Below are 18,223 nucleotides of genomic sequence, written 5' to 3'. Positions count from 1 at the left end.
TGATCCTTCGCATCTTGCATCTGATGTGGCAGGTGGGATCTTTGGATGAAAGTTCAGCTAGTCCACTGAAGCAACCTCCAAAGCAGCCTCAGCTGATCACGAGCACTGCAAGTGCTTCCTGACACGGCAGGCAAGCACCACCTTCCCCAGGCCTACCCAAGCCTTATACATTGCAACAGGTTGTTTCCCTTGAGATACTATTACCAGGCCAGACTCTGAAAATCTCTAAAGCTCTCCCTGATCTGGTCTCACCTCCCTGTCTTCTTTTCACACCACAACACTGACCAAGGTTAGCTGGGCTCATTTGTAGACAGATCAACCAAGAAGCCCTGGAGAAGGAGGAGCTCCCACTGATGTACTCAGATCACAGAACTGGCTCCCTCTGACAAAAGCCACTAGCACCTGTCCCTAGGAGGGGATCAGCAACCACTGGTTCCATAAAGATGTTTATCTGCACACTAATTTGCATAAGGTTAAGACCATTTTGAAGGCTAGTGCAGTTACCTTTTGCAGTATTATCCCAATCCAGAAACCGGAACCAGATCAGCTGTATACCAGGCTAGAGACCCACAGAAGCCAGCTGGGGATCAGAAGTTGCTCACTAAATGGTCACTTCCCCTTCCAGCTCCAAGCCAGACACCTGCAGGCAGGAGAGGCTGCGGAAGGGGCAGCCCAGAAAGCCAGGATCTTTAAGGGCAGGGGAGGAAACAGCCCATCTTTTGCAGGAGTTTGAGCCCTTGCACCACAAAGCCCAGCTGCTGGGAATGCTTCTCTATCCATGCACATGAAGAGCAAGCACTTGGCAATCAGAAGGTCTCCTGATCATCAGTGATGAGACAGGACAGCTTCACACAACAGCACCAGTTAATGAACAATGACAGAGTTACTAAGTCTCCTGTTAACCAGGTACAGCACTGCCCTCAGGGCAGAGACTGCAAGTTACGGCCATGTTAACATACAAAGAATATCCAAAGGAGTTCATCTTGTTGACGTTAATATTCAAAGGCCTTGGACTTTTAGTACACCTGGGAAGTACATCTTGTCTCTGGCAAGCAAATGTAGAAAAACCGTAGAGCCAATGAAAGGCCCAGGTCTGCATTCACTGAACTTTTCTTTAAGCTCCACTGAGATAATACCAGCTGTGTAATGACCTTGAAAACAAACAAGATCATGTTTGTCATGGAGATTTTCCAAACAGCATCTCTTCTAAAGTTACAATGGAGGGATTTGAGGGAGAAGCTGGATCCTAAAAATTAAGGCTGCTAATTAGGGTTACCCTCTCAAACAGGCCACGCTTGTGGATGCAGAGATTATTTTTATTTATGTGTGATGTGTGTCACTGATTCAGCTACAGTTTCTTTCTGAAGGAAAGTGTCAGGGCAAGGTAGAAAACTGTATTTCTGCATAATACAAACTTTGGAAACAAAAGGGAAGAAAAGAAGGTATGCAGAACAGACTATCTGTCATTCCATCTACTCTAGAGACAGTTGCTTCTTATCTTAAGTAGAAGCAATTGCCTTCAAGCTAGAGGCGACAGTTTGAGGGCTAAGCACAAAGTCAGAGATAACAGCATAGCTACATCAGCCTGCAAACTGCAGCACAACACTTAATTGTCAACAAACTTTGATCTCACCACTTAGGAGTACAGACATGTACAGTGACACCCTAACGTGAGCATCTGCAAGACATTTGTAAGCCAGAGGCTCAAGTGTGCATGCAGTCCCTGCACATTTGCTATCCCTGGAGTAAGGGGAGCAGACTAAAGCAAGGCAACAGTTGGCTGCAAGTACTGCAGAAATACCACTGGAAAGACTAGATTTCTCAGGAAACTAGAGGAAACTCATCAACTCACACTGCAAAGGTAGATTTGATCCTGGTGCGCCTGATAAGACATTAAGCTTTTCCATTTGACTTCTGTAGTTAGTATACTGTTGTGTGAATAATCTGACAAGCGACAGTGTCATCCAGCGAGACCCTAGATTAGAAAGCACTCATAGAACTGTCTAGGATGGCAGAGGTTTATCAGCATGTTTTACCACAGCAAGCACATGTTGTGCATTTTGTAAAAAGGAAATGCGTATTTTAGAAATGTACTTCTGATGCTCAAGGGGAAGTGATTAGATATTTATAAACCACTATCATACTGTTAAAAAGAAACCAACTCACAGTTCGGTATCACAGAGCAGCGCAGGTTTTAGAAGCGCCCGTTATCATCTCTCTCTATTTGCAAGGGGTGCAATCAGATTTTAAGAACATCTGGACTTCACACTTCAGTTTGAGAGCCAACATTTAAGCAGATCTTCAGTCCCTAAAACTGGCAAATTGAGAAAGTTCTTTGCTATTTTCAGTCTATACACTCACGCTTGCACAGCATGACAGTATTTGCAGGACAATATTTCTCCAATTTAAGCAAATCTTTCCATTCAGCAAGACCAGAGATACAAGTCTACCAAAAAAAACTGGGGGGGGGGGAACCAACCAAAAAAAACCCCACAACCTCTCCCAGAAGTTATTTGGTTCTCCTCTCCCCCTAAAAAAAAAACCCAACAAAAAAAAACCCCCACCAACTTACCAGAAATAGCAGACAGAAGAAAAAGCCAGAAGTACAGTTTAGTGGACTTTTTCTCTTTTTGATTACCACATACTAGAATGTTATTTGTGCAAACACTGCAGGTAGGGTCCAGAAAGAGGTCTCCACACTGACTAAAACCAGCACAAGGTGCAGTAAAAATGCATAGTTTTCACAAAACTGGTTGGGCAACTCTGTCACTTGACTACTTTGGCTCTTTAATGGCTCCAAAAACGAGACCAGCTCAGCTTTGTTTTCTGCACTTGGAGCTGTTATGCTGTAAACTTAACCTCTGAAACGGATGCCTCCGCCAGCTCCCCTGCCCACAAGCAGTGCCTGTGTGTGAAAGGCAGTCCCCCATGCTGGCTTGCCCCACACCACCCCATGGAGAAGCAAAGCCCCTGAGCAGGACCTGCACCCCAAACTGCAGCAGGGTGGCTGGCACAGACGAGCAGCACTCTGCTTGCGCTGGAGTAAGCTTCTCCCCAGCGTGGCTCTGCACCAGGCAGAGGATGCTACTAAGGATTTGCCATTGCCATCAGGCTGGAAATCCCCAGTGCAAGTCCATGCACAGGACAGGCTCCCAAGCCTCCCCTTCTCATGCAAGCAATGCCTTGGAGGTCAACAAATCTCCTCCAAGGAGTTGCACAATATCCCTCCCAATGCCATTTGGCTTGGAGATACCTTCCTGAGACCCAGCAGCCTTCCCTTCTTGCCAAAGCACCCAAAGGCTACTGCAGTCCAGGCAGGAAGAAAGCCTTAATGCAAGCTTTCTTCCTATCCTGAGACAGCACCAGAGATTGCCAGACTGAGGTAGGAGCCAGGTAGTATAACTAGTTATCTTTTCCGCCTCCTCCTCCCATAAGATGCAAGAGGTCAAGGTCGAGGACTTTCTACCGTAAAGTTCCCTTTCAAAATAAACCGGTTTTCAGTTACTTCCATTTTCCCAGATGCTAGGGCAGATAACTAGCTGGTGTTTAGATTCAGCACACCCATGCAAAACATTTCTGAGAAGTTACAGCATCTGCCTGAACTGGGAAATAAGGCTTCCTATTCTTTTTGGTTCCTTCCAGGAATTAGCAAGGCTGTAGTAAAGGTGCAGAGGGAGTAGTTTTACTTCAAGGTCAGGAAGTTTTCCCCAGCTTAACAACCTGAACTGCAATTAAACAGACAACCTCTCTCTCCACCTCCCCTCTGCCTGTCAACCCTTGGGACCGCACCCCTCTTCTCCACAGATGAGTGGACAGGTCTGAGTAGAGCTCAGGCACCGGCACCCAACGTGGGAAGAAAGCTGAGCCCAACTAGGCTTATCTACCACCATTCCCAGCAATAGCAGGCTCTCCAGTAGTTCACTCCATAGCTGAAACCAGACGCTGCTGGAAGACAAGCGCTAGAGATCGCCTACCCAGAAGAGCATAGGAGGACGAGCACTCCCTCATGCTTCTCAGGCTAAGCGCCTGGAGGAGCTCAGACACCCTGCCAAGTTAGCCAAGTGCTCACCAGAATACTGAAGTCCCATGCTGCTGGGGGACCAGCCCACTGGAGAATGGAAGTGTCTTCTGGCACCAGGATGCTCCCCAAGACCTCTCCCCCTAGGGTCCATCCACATGATCTTAAATAGCAGAAAAGAAGAAAAGCAACCACAAAAAAAAACCCCACCACAAAGCAAACAGAGAAGAGACCTCTGGCTTGTTATTCTGAATGATTGTGAAGCTTTAGAATTAAGTCAGCTTTCTCGAACAACAGAAGAGACAGGCTGTCTACTTTAATCATATCACATGCTTTGTATCAGATCCTTTGCTGATAGCAAGGCACTGATCTCAAGAAGCAGAGGTTTTAACCCTTTAGCCCCACAGATCAAGCAGAGCTGGAAGACTGCTGCAGACCCAGCATGACCAGAAAGTCACAGAAGATCTACTGGCACAGAAAAGTGCCTCAGCCCACAAAGGGATGCATCTTTTGGCCTGTTCGCAGAAACAGTCCCTTCACTATTTGTGATCTCAGAAATCTTGGTTTTGCCAAATACACCATTTGCTAATTGCAGCACCCTCACCATTTACCAGCTGTCTGTATGCCTGTGGCTACTGAACCACTCCTGTTCCCCTGCTAGTATGTTGGCACTATTACATGTGATTCTAGAGCAGAAGACCACAGATCAGCAGCTGTAATAATCATTCCTCTTCAACAAGGTCTGCCCTACCATAACCACAGCCCCTCCACTCTACAACCTGAAGGACCCCATTGCAGGGCTGCCAGTACCCAGAGTCAGAAGAACAGGACTCCTGCAAGATTCTCACACAAAGTATCTCACAGTCTCTCCCAGACACACTTATCAGGGAGGACAAGGAAAGCAATTCAGCAAACCCATTTGCTACAAGTAGACAGGGACGGCTAAGCCAGGGGTCTCCAAACTCAGTGGTATGGAGCCATTCGCACAACAGCAGTGCCACAGCCATGAAAGGCTGCTGCTGGACCCAGCCTCTGCACTCACTGCCCTCTGCCCCAGGAGCAGCTTTACTTCCCATCAGACCATCCCAGGGTCACACGAGAGCCCGTGCCCCACCAGAGCCTGGTCTGCCTGCTGGCGAGATGAGCACTGTCACAGACAGTCTGAGGATGAACATTTCACAACATCCTGAGTTTCACGCCACGGATACCACTTGACACTATCAGCAGGCATGAGTGAAGAGAGAAAGCCAGAACTATAAAAAGCTTTAGAGGAAGGGACTCTGTCTCAAGCAGCCCCTCTTTCCAAAATGATGACTTAGAGAGGGCAGGGGGCAAGAAAAGCCCTAAAGTACAAGAGTTTAGAGCACAGATGTTTTGAGTCATTCCCTTCTACTCAAAAGTATCCACCTGCAACCACATTTTCCCCCTCCAATATTTATGAATAATACAAATAGTTTCACATTTGTAACACAGCAGCCAAACCCCTCACTGGTCTGATCATTCTGAGGTTGCAGCTCAGAAGCAATTGCATGCTTTACTCCGGAAGAGTCGGTCCCAGCAGCGGCTGCTGTACAATCTCGGAGATGTACGGCAGCATTGTCTATCACTTTTTCCTTCCACCTTTGCAGAGCAGTCACCTCACTCCAAGCCCTTCCTACAGGAGGAAGAAAGTGGAAAAGAAAGCTGCGTTGTACAGCAGTAAAGGGCAGCACTGTGAAGAGCAAGACTAACACAGCACAAGCTGTTACAGAAGCTGCAGTGAAGCCGCTTCATTCCCAGCCTAAGCATTTTAGGAAGTGAAATGCCACAATAAGAAATCTCAGCAGACAAAGCTGGAAAACATAGGGGGCCTCTAGAAAACACTTAGCCAGCTGGAAGAGATACTCAAAAGCTTTCAGTTTCCCTTCTATGAAGATGGTCCTGGAGGCTGAGGCAGACTGCAAGAGACACAGGTGTTTTGCTACCCTGCTGACTGCTGCACTACCAGGCAGGTAATCCCAGCAGACTTAATTGGAGCAATGTGAGAACATTACTTAATTATAGACCTGCCACCTGCAATTAAGATCACCTCTCCACCCAACACCATCCAAAAAAGGAAAATAATCAATCCAGCCTTCCAAGCACCACATGCGTAGGTTATAGACAGGGCTGCTTCAAGCCAAGAAGAACAGACATATGGGATAAGCTCCCCAGGAATTTGGCAGTTAAAATAGACAGCAAGACTTCGAAAAGCTTGGTCTGTTTTGGGAAAAGGAGGGGCCTCCTTGGAGTCTGCTGATCTACGCACAGCGGTCTGGAAAACGGGTTCAGCTGAACACAAACCAAGGGAGGCTGGGTGGCCTTTTCTACTTTCTTGAAAGGGTCTCCTTTTCTAAATTTAGAGCACAAATATTTCAGAAGACTATTTGATGGAGCAATGCTAGAAGAATGAGATGGAAAAAGTGTAGTTCAGAGGTATTTATTTTAAAAAGAAAGAACTTTTATCCAGAATAACTAACTGATTTACAAATATCAGATAAGCCTCAATGCAGAGAAAATGCTCCCATTTCAGAGGGGGGGGGGGGGGGGAAGCAGAGCTGTTTCATCTTTAATTAGTAAATCACGACTGAGGCTAAGATTACTTTTTAATAGGGCTGCAGACATTTTTTTTTTCTTTCCCTTATTTGCCTCTGTCCCACCACACTGTGCTCTTTCCCCCCACAGCCCGCTCCCCAGAGACTGTTTCTACTTCACATCATTTCTACAATTTTTAATCAAACCAAACGTACTAATGACATCAAATTACAGCAAGGGGTCTCATGCATGCAGGTAGGGGCTGTGACACAAGGTTCCCTCTGCTCCCAGGATACATGCCCACCCCTCGCCAGTGCAGCAGCTTGAAACCCAGCCCAGCAAAACCCCATCGCCCACTCCTCGTCCAACGGAAGGCTGCCAGCAGGAGAGCTACTCACCACAGGACACCGGGGCTCTCCACTGAGACCCTGGGCACAGGAGTAACCAGACAGCACCTCAGTAACACAGCCGCTGACCCGGCTCAGCTCACACACTGCTGCTGTTCCTCCTGACAGCAAACACCCTGTGGCGAAGGCGCTCTCTCTTCTGGGCAAACAAGGAGCAACTGTTTAGGTTCCCATGGGACAACACCGGGTGCATGGCCATCTACTTGTATACACGCTGGTAGGTCTTGCTTGTAGCTGACAGCTGAGCTAGGAAGAGGTTTCCCATCTGCCTGAAGCTACGCAAAGCAGGAACTTACTGTTTTACTACAGAATCAAGTCTAAACCACCGCCACAACAGCTTCCGAAGCTGCAACATGATGGATTGGGAATGAATGGAGAGACACCCGGGCTCTAAGACCACCAGCAGGACTGCAGCATCAAATCACAGGAGCCATTGAGGTCTTGGACTCTGGCATTAAAGCAGCTTGCTGTTACTCAAAATAGCCCTCCCTTGAAACAGCCTCTTCTGCCAAGGCAGCAGCCAGTTTGATGCCACTTTTGACATTAAGAAATTCCCACGCAGCTTCGGCAACAGCATTCTGGTCACCTCGGTTTTGTTCCAGGAAGCTGTGAGTCATAACGCCTCCCCCAGGGAGCAGGGGCGAGAGGAAACTCCGACATGTCAGGTCCCCTCACGTCAGCCAAGAGAAGCGCCAGCAGCCACGGGCATCACCTCCCACCCCTCAGGAGTAGGCACAGCCACCCCCATTTTAGCTGCATGCAGACAAAGGGTTATCACCCTTGGAGGATCCAGTGGGAGGGACCTGCTGAGCCCTGTGCAGGGGGAGCAGCCACCTCCTGCAGAAAGTCCCACAGAGTGGCTGGGGCTCGCTTGCAAGGCTGACCTACCCCATAGGGCTCCACTCCTCCTCACCACCAGCCTCCAGGGACCTCCGCTGTACCCGCAGCCTCCCCCCCACTCCTGTGGGGTGTCCCCAGTGGAGGTGCAGCAGACCCCTTGGGAGCAGAAAGAGAAGGGCTGTGCCTTTACCTTGTTTCGCATGGCTCACCAGGGCTTCTCCACACAGCTGTGGTCAAGCACTGTCCTACACAGTCTTCTCTAATTAAAAGAGCTTCCTTTGGGAATAGGCAGATTTACTGCACAACTCAGAGGGCCCTTCAGTTATTCCATGTGCAGTGCCTCTGCAAACCTGCATTAGAAAGGGACCTGAATGCAAAGAAGAGCCCAACAGCTTCTTAGACTGTTGGGAAAGTACATCCAGACAGCTGGGTTTTGTCTGGTTGGGTTTTTTTTATTTCCCCCAGAAGAGACTTCAGATACAAGTATAATTAGAACTGCTGCCTGCCTCTTAAGCCCCAGTTTCTTCAAGCATCCAGCATAGATGCTGCAAAATAGTTCCCATCTCTGCTTGGTCAGTGCAAAATTCAAGGCAACAGCAGGGAGAAACAGCCTTGCTAACCTGCAGGTCAGCAGTCTCCTCAATTCAAGTCCAATACAGTATTCTGGATGCACGCTTCTGTATGAACACGGAGCCTGGCTCCATGATCACAAGACACAGAAGATGGAAAGCGAGGGGACAGGAGACAGAGTTTACTTAGTAAAGCACACTGGGAAGTTGAGAACATTCCAGTGAAGCCACTCAAGACTGACTCATCACCAGCAGCTTCAGTCCATGCTGACACACACAGCAGACACATGACTGGCTCCACAGTGTACAAGAGGACGCTTTGATTGCGCCACACCACCAGCATGAAACAAGCCCCAGAACCAATGCACAGTTATAACTGCGGTACTAGAGGTGGTGTCCTATCACCACACCAGCCAGAACGGCACCCTTTTATGCAAACAGTACTCCACAAATTATTTGATTACAAGCAGAAAGGAGAGGAGCAGAGCAGTATGCATGCTGCCTTTCGAAAACAGGCATGTTAGCTCTGGGGACCAAAGTAAAAAAAACACTTGATACTGACACCAGTGAATACAGAACCTCTCTTCAATTTCTGTCCACACATATTCCAAGTAATGTTAAGTAAGCCACTTGCAGGACCAAGGAGAAATCAGGAAAAAAATCAGGTAGGAAGGGAACAAGACATTCCCAACACAGATATTTTTGCCTCTAAGACTACAGCACCTAGAAACCAAAATGCCATGAAAGGTACAGAAACTTCCCTGGAAAGGTCTAACCAGAGCACTGAGCCATTTTGTGCAATAGTAGAGCTTCTCTGGTTAGTTTAGACTTCACAATTGATTCCCAACCAAACCGCTAATCATCTGTTACAGGAGACATGCAGGCTCCAGGCATTTAGGATTTGCATATTCTTATATTATGGGATGACGGTAGCAGCCCTTGCAGTCCTAGCCAAGTGCCAAGATGTCACTTCCACACCTGCCTCGCATGCCACTCCTGAAGCCCCACACCAACACAGCACAGGTTGTGATCCCACAGCCCCCCAATGCAGAAAACACTCACTCGGACCTGTGCCAGTCCGGTATGCCAGCCCAAGCACAATCAGGGTCCTGGAGTGAGTTGCTTTTAAAACTAGACAGACAATTTGCTGCATGAAGCCTCTCCTGTAAAGGCAGGAGCCGAGGGCATCGAGCTCCCATGTGGCCCCTCAATCCCATCCCAGCGAGGGCACAGAAACCTCAAGGATTGCAGAGGCAGTAGCCAAAGGAAGGTGCTGGTGGAGGCCACGGCCACATCCAGTGACCACAACTCCTTCTCCAGGGCAACTCTGGGAAACAGCCTCCTTCATTCCCAACAGGTAAAACTACTTTATAGCAAGTTCGGACCCTGTATGCAAATCCCTGTAAGCTAGTTCCTCTCCCTCCCCTTTCGCAAACTGCCTCCGTGGCAACAGACGGGGAGCAGCAGCAGAAGGGACCAAAGGCAGTCCCCGACTCCAGCTGTGGGAAGGTCAGCTCGGCTCAAGGTGCATGGCTGACAGCTCATCCCTTCCTTTGCTTGCGTATGAGAGACCTCCCTCTGACTGAAGCAGAATTATTTTTGCCTACAGGGGAAACTCTCCATTATATAACTTAAAATCTCCAGGCTGCTGGATATCCTAACTTACATAGCTCATCCCAGATCAGCATTTCTCCAGTACTCATGGCCACGGGATCATCATCAAACTGGAAGACATCAGCTATCTGCTTACACCCCAGCAACAATTTCACAGTAAAGGGTTAAGCGCTTTCGTGATATACCTGTTTGTTCAAGGCCGTGCTGCAGAGAAACTGAAACAGCAGCCCAACAGCATCCTTAACAAATGCCACCAGCCCTTTGCCCATGTGCAAGGCTCCTGGTGGCACAGGAGAGCTGGCCCTTCCTGGCTCCTGAGCTCCTTAAAGACAGACAGGCCACTTACCTCAGCACCAAGTTTCAGAAATTAAGTACATGCACCGCACCTTGATTTGACTTGCTTTTAAATGGTGTTGTCCCAGTTCTGAAGCTCCATCAAGGAGATAAAAGAACTAGAGCAGTCAGTCAGACAGCCCATGCACGTGCCTCTTCCCACAGGAGAAAGCCTGCCTTCAGCTTAGTCTCCTTCCCTTTCTCCCCTGTATTTACTTTGGATGAGCCTCGAATCACCCAGCTTCCCTGGCTCTGCTGTGTCTGAGAGGACACACCAATCCCCATCCCAACAGGCTACTGTTTTATTCCCTTTTTCTGCTGTCATCTAGCAGGCAGTCCCTTTCACAGAGCTGCCCACAGTAACACCTCACCTTTCTTCCAGAAAATTAGCTCGCTCTGAATCTGTCAGTGCATGCAAACAATGATTTAAGCAATCTCCAGCACGCAGTTCCTTGTGCTTCACTTATCGCCCCGTCTAGGTTCAAGTCAGCTATTAACTGCTTCAGTGTTTCCAAGCCCTGATAGCCCAGAGAGCTTTCAGCAAACAGGCTCTGCCACAGCCAACCAACCGTCAAGGAACTGCTGGTGCTGGCTGTGCCTCCCGTATTATTCCTTTTACCACGCCAAGAGAGAGCCTGTAATTTTTAGCCTTTCCTCCATTTCATTCCCTCTTTAAGAATACAGACGAGCCAGGAAGAGACAGAGGTGGTTAGGTAACGACTGCAGCTCATTACACAGCTCCTAAAGGGAAGGTGGCTCACGCAGCCATCCCTTCATGCACATGCCGTTAATCATTTGCCTGTGGAAACCTCTGATCCCACATTCCTCCAACAGAAGCGTCAGTGCAAGAGCGCAGTTTATTTCTTAGCCCATCAAAGCTGACAACCGCAGGGCAGGGGGCAAGGCTACTGGGCCCAGCTCACCCTTTGCTGTACATAAGGACTCCATATCCCAGGATGTCACGATCCACATTCAGAAACAAATGAAGGCAGGGAAGGAGAAGAAGGGGATGCAGACGTGGTGCTCCTATTTTAGAGAGGTGAAGTTAAGGCACTCTAGGGTGAGGGCCAGAGTTCCTGGCAGCAAGAAATTAATTTTGATGCACACAAGTTTTTCCAAAGAGGAAGCTGAGGAAAAAGTGCAAGAACTGAGGCTCCAATCATCCCTTGTTGCACAGGCCCACTGGAAGGGTCACTACCTCCTCCGGCCTTCCAAGCCACTCAACCGTAGCCCCAGCCCTGTTAGACCCACGCCGGCACTTCCCACTCACCAGCAAGCAGAAACAGAAAGGAGACCAGGAAGAAAGCCGCTGCCACGCCACAGGCACCATTGAAGTGGAGCAATAATTACCACTTCAGATAGCATGGGGCATGGTCCACCTCCCAGTATCACCCTGGCTTTCCCATAACAGATCCTGTGCCATCAGTGCCCAAGGTCTTTGCGGCAGCGCCTTTTGCTTCTGCTGCGTGCTTCTCGCTGTAACAGTACCAAGCAGGCACCAAGAACCGCAGCCACGGTTTGAGTTGGAAAGCGCCTCGGGGCCTTTGGTTACCAGAGGTCTGCAAAACTCCTATCTGCACATCTCTGATTTAAACATCTACTGGATGAATGCCTGCAGTCCTGGATGGTCCCCTGCTGCCTTACAGCTGTCACACAAGGACCCAGAGATACAGGAGAGGGATAAAACCTTTCCTCAGCTACAGTCAGATGAGGAATTTCATACAAACCCTCCCCTGCACTTCATGGGGTTAGAATGGCTTGGGTAGCAGGGGCAGGAAACCTGCATGGAGCTGTGGGAAGGCCTTGTTAGAGCATCTCCTGCACCAGCTTACGGTTGTAGGTCACGTTATACCTGCCTGTCCCACGAGAACTAAAATAGAGACAATAACAGGAATGAAGAGAGTCCAGATGAGCCACATCATTAAAGCTGCTAAATCCTCTTATGGGAGGAGCTTCCATGCAGCAGGACAGAGATCGCCTGTGGGGAGAGCTTTCTCCAGGCACTGAGCTTGCATCTTGCTCTATTTCTGTCGCACGCAGGTAAGAAGCTGAGCAAACACTGCAACACTTCACCCAGCCACCCCTGCCCTGCAGCACAGGGACAAGGATGTCGTCCCAGCGGTCCCCAGAGCCCTCAGCAAGGACAGAAAAGCCCAGGCCAAGAGGGGTTCGGGCCCAGAGAGGCTCCACTGAGTGAAGCTATTTTGGAAGCAAGATCCTTCTATGAAAGAACGTTAGGAGAGGCTACTCACTTCCCTGAGCCACTCCAAATCCACACATTGGCTTGCAGAGCAGCTGGCAAAGGTCCTTCTCACCCATGTGGCAGCCCAACATGAGCAACTGTTCATGAATACTTTTTTTTTTTTAAAGAAGCACAGCAGTAGGTGTGGGAGTTCTTGCTCCAGCCAAAGGACCAAAAACAAGTGTGAATGTTAAAAACCACCACAAAGAGGTCTTGTGATGGGACACTGGCAGGGCTGCCACCACCCATGCAGTGACACTACAGAACAGGTCACTGACAGCACCACCAGTGCCCTTCTTCCCTATTAACACTTTCTTCCCACTTAGTGCTTGTTAAGTATTTAGTAATATCTAAGTAGTCATGTTTACAGCTTGTTTGTCATACGCTTATCTTGACATCAGCATACAGCAGCACACTACCAAGACTGCTCCTCTCACCAGACACCTCCCTCTAGATTTTCAGAGCAGTGTTTCTACACTTGGACCTTAGGGTCTACCAAAAGGATCCTAGCCACACACTTCTGTTCGACAGTTCTCATGCAGCAAACAAGCTTCACAGCAGCAGGCTCATGCCTCAGGCTTTGAAGAGGATTTTTCTCAAGCCCAAGGTGCCTGAGAAAGTTAAAAAAATAAAAAAGTCTTCCGTGGAGAAAAAGTATCACTGATGGCAGATTTCAAGACAGCACTCTCCAGTTGTACATCCTTGCTTGCTCAGAAACACATGGGTGTTTTCAGAAGCTACACATCCAGAGGCCTCACTAGCACTGGGATGGGTTACGTCCCTGCAAACCCCTACCGCCAGCAGCAGCACAAACATCTCCAAGAGCTGCTGCTCTTCTCCCCAGCCACGACCTCCAAGAGCACTGCAGTAGGACACTCTGTCCCTCCCTTGCACAGCTAGTAAAGTTTCAAGCTCTCATCTCATGCACAAGATGGAAATGCTAGAGCTGGTCCAAGACATAGGAACACTTCATCCTGAACTAGCTTTACAGTTTACTGAAGCCAACATTTAGATTCCAGGATGTTGGGTTTTTCCCACCCTCCCCCCCCCTTTTTTTTTTTTTTTTTCTTTCTTCACCGAGTGCTCCATTTTATGTTAAAGCATACACAGCAGAGCTTTTATGCTCTGGGGCAGAAACAGCATGCCTAGGTTGTAACACACCCTTATCCCCGTATCAACAGATTTGTTAACAGTCACACTGCAAGACAATTCACAGCCACTATCTACCCAGCTGTTGAAATGCAAGCACTACTCTGAACTCTCCTCTTCACTGGGATATTAAAAGGAAAGCGGGGGGGGGGAGGGGGGGAAGAGATACAGCAGGCTGGGCCAGTACCAGATTTCTGTAGTTGTAATAGGGGTAAGATTGCTACAGAGGCATCTAATCTACATCTTAGAAATCAATCAGGACAGAGTTCTACTGAAGACAGCAATCTCATCGGTACGCAGCTGAGGCGCATTCAGCCTGCCGAAATCGCTTCACAGCAACAACACGTCTGGCCTGTAGGGCTCATTCCTGCGTGACACCAGGTCCACTGCACCTGATGATGACTTTTTTTTTTAGGCCATATACCAGCTACACATGAGGATCAAAAACCAATTTAAGTTTGAACGGGCATACACAGAGGCACGCATATGAGCTGTGAGCACGGGGGACTCGCCACCAGAGAGGCTCCCCGCGGCCCTCGCACTAACCACCCGCCCGGGGAGAAGGCGCGGGGGCTCCCCGGGGCGCAGGAAGGCCGCCTGCCCGGCCGCCCGCGGGTGCCCCCCCGGAAAGGGGCTGCGGTAACCGCAGCGGGGACTCTCGCCCCGCCGGGCCCGGGGGAGGCGCTACCGGTCCCGGCCGCCAGCGCCCCGCGGAAAGCCCCCGGGAAGTCCCCGCCGCTGAGATCCACGCCAGGACCGGCCCCCCGCCCCGCCCCGCCGAGACCCCTGGGCCGAGGGGAGCGGGGCTGCTGGGCCCGGCAGAGGGAAGCCCGGCCCTCGCCCTCTCCTCCCGGGCCGCCCCGCTCCCCAGCCCCACAGAAAGGGCGGCCGCAGCGCGCTTACCTGCTCGGCACGGCTCGGCGGTCCGCTCCGCTCCCTCCCTCCGCCGATGTGGCCCTGGCTGTGCTCCTGTCCCCGTGGGGCGGAGCCGGCGGCTGCGCTGAGCCGGCCCCAGGGCAGGCCGCCACCGCCCCCCCGCCCGGCCCCCGCCCGGTAGGCTGCGGAGGGCCGGCGCCTCGCCCGGCCGCTGAGACGTGCCCGGGGCGGGCTGCCTTCCTCTGGAGCGCCCGCCCAGGGCTCCACACGGTACCCCGCTCACCGCCTGCTGCCCTGCTTTGGAGCCAGCCTCTGGCTTGGCTGATACATCCCGTTTATACTCACTCCTCAAACCAAATAACACATTTTCCACTCCCCATCGGAGCTAAGCTCCTGTCGGCCCTTCTCACCTGTTAGGCCTCGGCTGCTACCTCATCCTCTCCAGCTGTCATCGATTCATCTTGCTCTACTTAGGCAGGTAGCCCAGGTACTGCTTTTGGGTCGTTTGCCCTGACTCGCTGTATTTGCTGTGTTACCCGTGAGTCCCTCCCTTTGTGGCCCATCAAATAGGTACGTACACACCTTAATATTTAAGGCTGCTCACAGCTCGTCTGTTCCTGCGAATGCATGCTGTGACTCTCTGACAAGTGAAAGCAAGCCTGATGACCCACTCAAAGATTTTTCCAATGGGCAGTTTTGCTGCCCTAGTGAACTCTCTAAACATCAGCAGGGCTGCCGCATTGTTGCCCATCCAAACCCCATTAAGCTCGTTTGCCCCAGTGATTACAGCAATGTGAGATAGTGAGGTGCTAGTGTGCTGCGGCTCCTGTTTACTCTGCTGACCGGTGTCATTGCATTTTTCCCCTGGGCTTCCCCCTTTTCCTTAGCGTATCCGCTTTACGCAGCAGGCAGCAAGCTCACAGTGCCGGCTCTTTGTTCCTGGCATGTGGCATAACTAACCATATAGGATCCTGCCTCTTCTCTCCTGGCAGAACAGAAATAAAAATAATAGCGATAAGGCAATCTAATAGTAACAATAATGTGATCCTCTTTAAGTCCTCATTTCAAAGATACCAAAACCAAATCAGGCAAGCCAATCCTAAAACAAGGGAAGGTCAGGAGGTCCCTCATCCTTCTGAGGAGCAGCATTCCTTGCTTTCATGGTTTCCGCTGTCCTGGCAGGAGGAGGAACAGCAAGCTCATGCAGCTCAAGGCCCCAGTCCTCATTCCTGGAGGCAGCAAAAACCAGTTTGGCCTTTGTACTGAGACAGGTGTACAATGGCCACCTTACTCTGTCGTTACAAGATGCCTCTCAATCATCTTTCTGTGCCTGCAGGGTGATTCCTCACTATGCCACCAGACTTTGAAGAAAAGATTTTTAAAGGTCCTTTTCTATGCTGTGCTTTATTTGTTGCATGCATTTGGTCTTAATTCTTGCATTCAGAGCCCCATCCAGTTCCAACCTTTCCCTGCAGCTCCCCTTCTCTTCCTCTGGTACCAAGATTAAACACATCCTTCTCCCCTTTTGCAGCAGTGGTGCTCAGCAGCCTTCCCACTAGCCTGTATGTTATCCTGCAGACATCTTACATTGTTGACAGGATGAGCATGTGGCCATGTAATGGGCGAACACAGGCCACATAACAAGTCCTCCTTCATGCATCTTGGATAGCATGAGACAGGAGGAGCCGTGGGAGGGGGCTGCACCTGGAGAGCAGGTGCCACTTGCTGAGTGCCACACAGATTGCATGCAGCACCCCAGGCTGCAAGCCCTCCTCTGTGCCACCGGCAGGTAACTGCAGCCTCATCAAGCTGCAGCTGGCATGTGGGCTTGGCCAGGGAGAGGTGGTTGAAATGCAGGTGCTGAAGCAGAACAGGGACAATAAGGTGGAAGTGAAATTACTCACTCTGTAAAGGGGCTTTTGTAGGTGTGGTCTCGTCACCTCTATTTCTGCAGCTGTCTACAGCAATACCAGGCTATCCATGGCCTGCAAACTGCCTAATAAACCTAACTTCGCTCAGGCTCCTCTCTCTTATGAAAAGAGTTGTAAGGTCAGTTGTTAGTGTCTAAGATGAGGACAGAATTATGCATCAGAATTATTTGGGGCGGTATCTGAAAACTCATTTACAACCAGTCTTGGGGACTACGTGTCTCTCTGGAAATGAGTAGCACTCCAGCATCTCTTTTCAAGCAAAATTAACCTTCAGTAAAAACACTCCTATTCTCAAACAGAATATTGAAAGTACTTTTTCGTTCCCCTTTCATAGAATCATAGAATTATTAAGGTTGGAAAAGACCTCTAAGATCATCGAGTCCAACTCTCTCTCTCTCTGTAATAGGCTTTGTCTTTAATTTAAACATCTGGTCAGGCTTATGCCTGTACTCTGTAAGCCAGAATGCTTACCTATAAAGACGCAAGGCTCTGTGGGGCAGGTGAAGTAGTGTCTGCCTGTTCTTATATTCAGCCTTTCTCATCTGTGCACTGACAGAGTACCCAAGCCTACAGGTACTGAGCATGTAGCTTGTTTCTGATTCTTACAAAAAGTGTCCTACTTTGAGGAAGGAAGCCTGGGCTCAAAATATTCCCCCTGAGGATTAGTACAAAGGCTGTTTCTTAAAGAAAATGGGTTTAAAATAAAAAGTGATTACAAGGTGCAGTGCAAATGGATTGTGTACGTGCCAGCAGCCCCAGTGCCTGAATGAATTTGTGTCAATGGCTTTGAGAATGGGACACGTGTTAGCAAGGGCCGTGTGGAGGTATATATGCATCAGTGATTGCATGTATAACTGGCTATGCTTCAGTACCACTCAGATATGAATCAGTGAGCCTGTAGAAAAGCATTAAGTCCATACCAGTGCATTTGCTGAGAACAGGGGACAGATTTTAAAAGAGAGCTTGCAAAGAGCCTGAATTTTATTAGAAAGTGTGAAGCGAATCATGCTTTTCTGAGGGCTTGCAACAGGGACTTGGCAACAGCGGAGAAAGATCTGCAGAGATGTTGCAGCTGAGCTGTGCACAGATGGTAAACTAAAAGCCCAAGTATAAACAGCATCTTTTACAATGTACACAGTAGGCTGGATTCTCAGCTAGTGATTAGACAAAAGTGCTTGTAAGAAAACACGCAGGCTGGAGAAACACACCATTATGTGGCGTGTCAGGCCGAAGACCGAATACCATTTCAAAGGCAACCAGAGACCAGCCAACAGGTCATTCAGCCAAGCAATCTGTTTTTGCCTTGGGCCATCTTCATTTCAAACACAACAACCATTCCCTGTCAAATGAATACTTTCTTTTTAGAAGGAATTAATCTCTTTACCCAGTCAAGTCATGGCCTATTCTGTGGATAAACACGGGAAGTCTGCACACGAGTCCAATTCCCTGGGACGCAGCCTCGTACAGGTCCTGATTCATTTGTACACAAGGTCTGTCTCCTTCAGGCTCAGGGGAATACTAACGCCCTGCACAGAGCTGGCTGTGCTGCACCTTCACGGCTGTTTGCAGCCTTGCTCTGGGTTGCGAGAAGCTGCACGGTCCTCGGAGCCCCACTGCTTTGCAATGAAAAACAGGTACTGCATGGGTGGCTACTAATTATGGGTGGCTGCTAATGATGGAGAGAGCTACAG

At 49.6% G+C, this 18,223-nt stretch overlaps 1 protein-coding gene across 2 annotated transcripts in view; it reads right to left on the bottom strand.

Moving 5' to 3' along the window:
- Positions 1 to 14,699, bottom strand: part of CD82 (CD82 molecule) — a 42,702-nt gene extending 28,003 nt beyond the window's left edge. Inside the window, exon 1 of one of the 2 annotated variants that reach the window (XM_076344411.1) lies at positions 14,629 to 14,699. The gene's annotated coding sequence lies outside the window, so the exon portion shown is untranslated. Of the gene's footprint in view, positions 1 to 4,069; positions 4,091 to 14,628 lie in introns of those variants that run through there. The other variant, XM_076344412.1, reaches the window with a different exon arrangement.
- Between the last annotated feature and the right edge of the window lie 3,524 nt (positions 14,700 to 18,223).

Source organism: Aptenodytes patagonicus, chromosome 7 (assembly GCF_965638725.1).
Source record: "Aptenodytes patagonicus chromosome 7, bAptPat1.pri.cur, whole genome shotgun sequence".
NCBI classification, from domain to species: Eukaryota; Metazoa; Chordata; class Aves; order Sphenisciformes; family Spheniscidae; genus Aptenodytes; species Aptenodytes patagonicus.
Note: the sequence above shows the minus strand (reverse complement) of the source record. Positions and strands in the feature narration are given on the sequence as shown.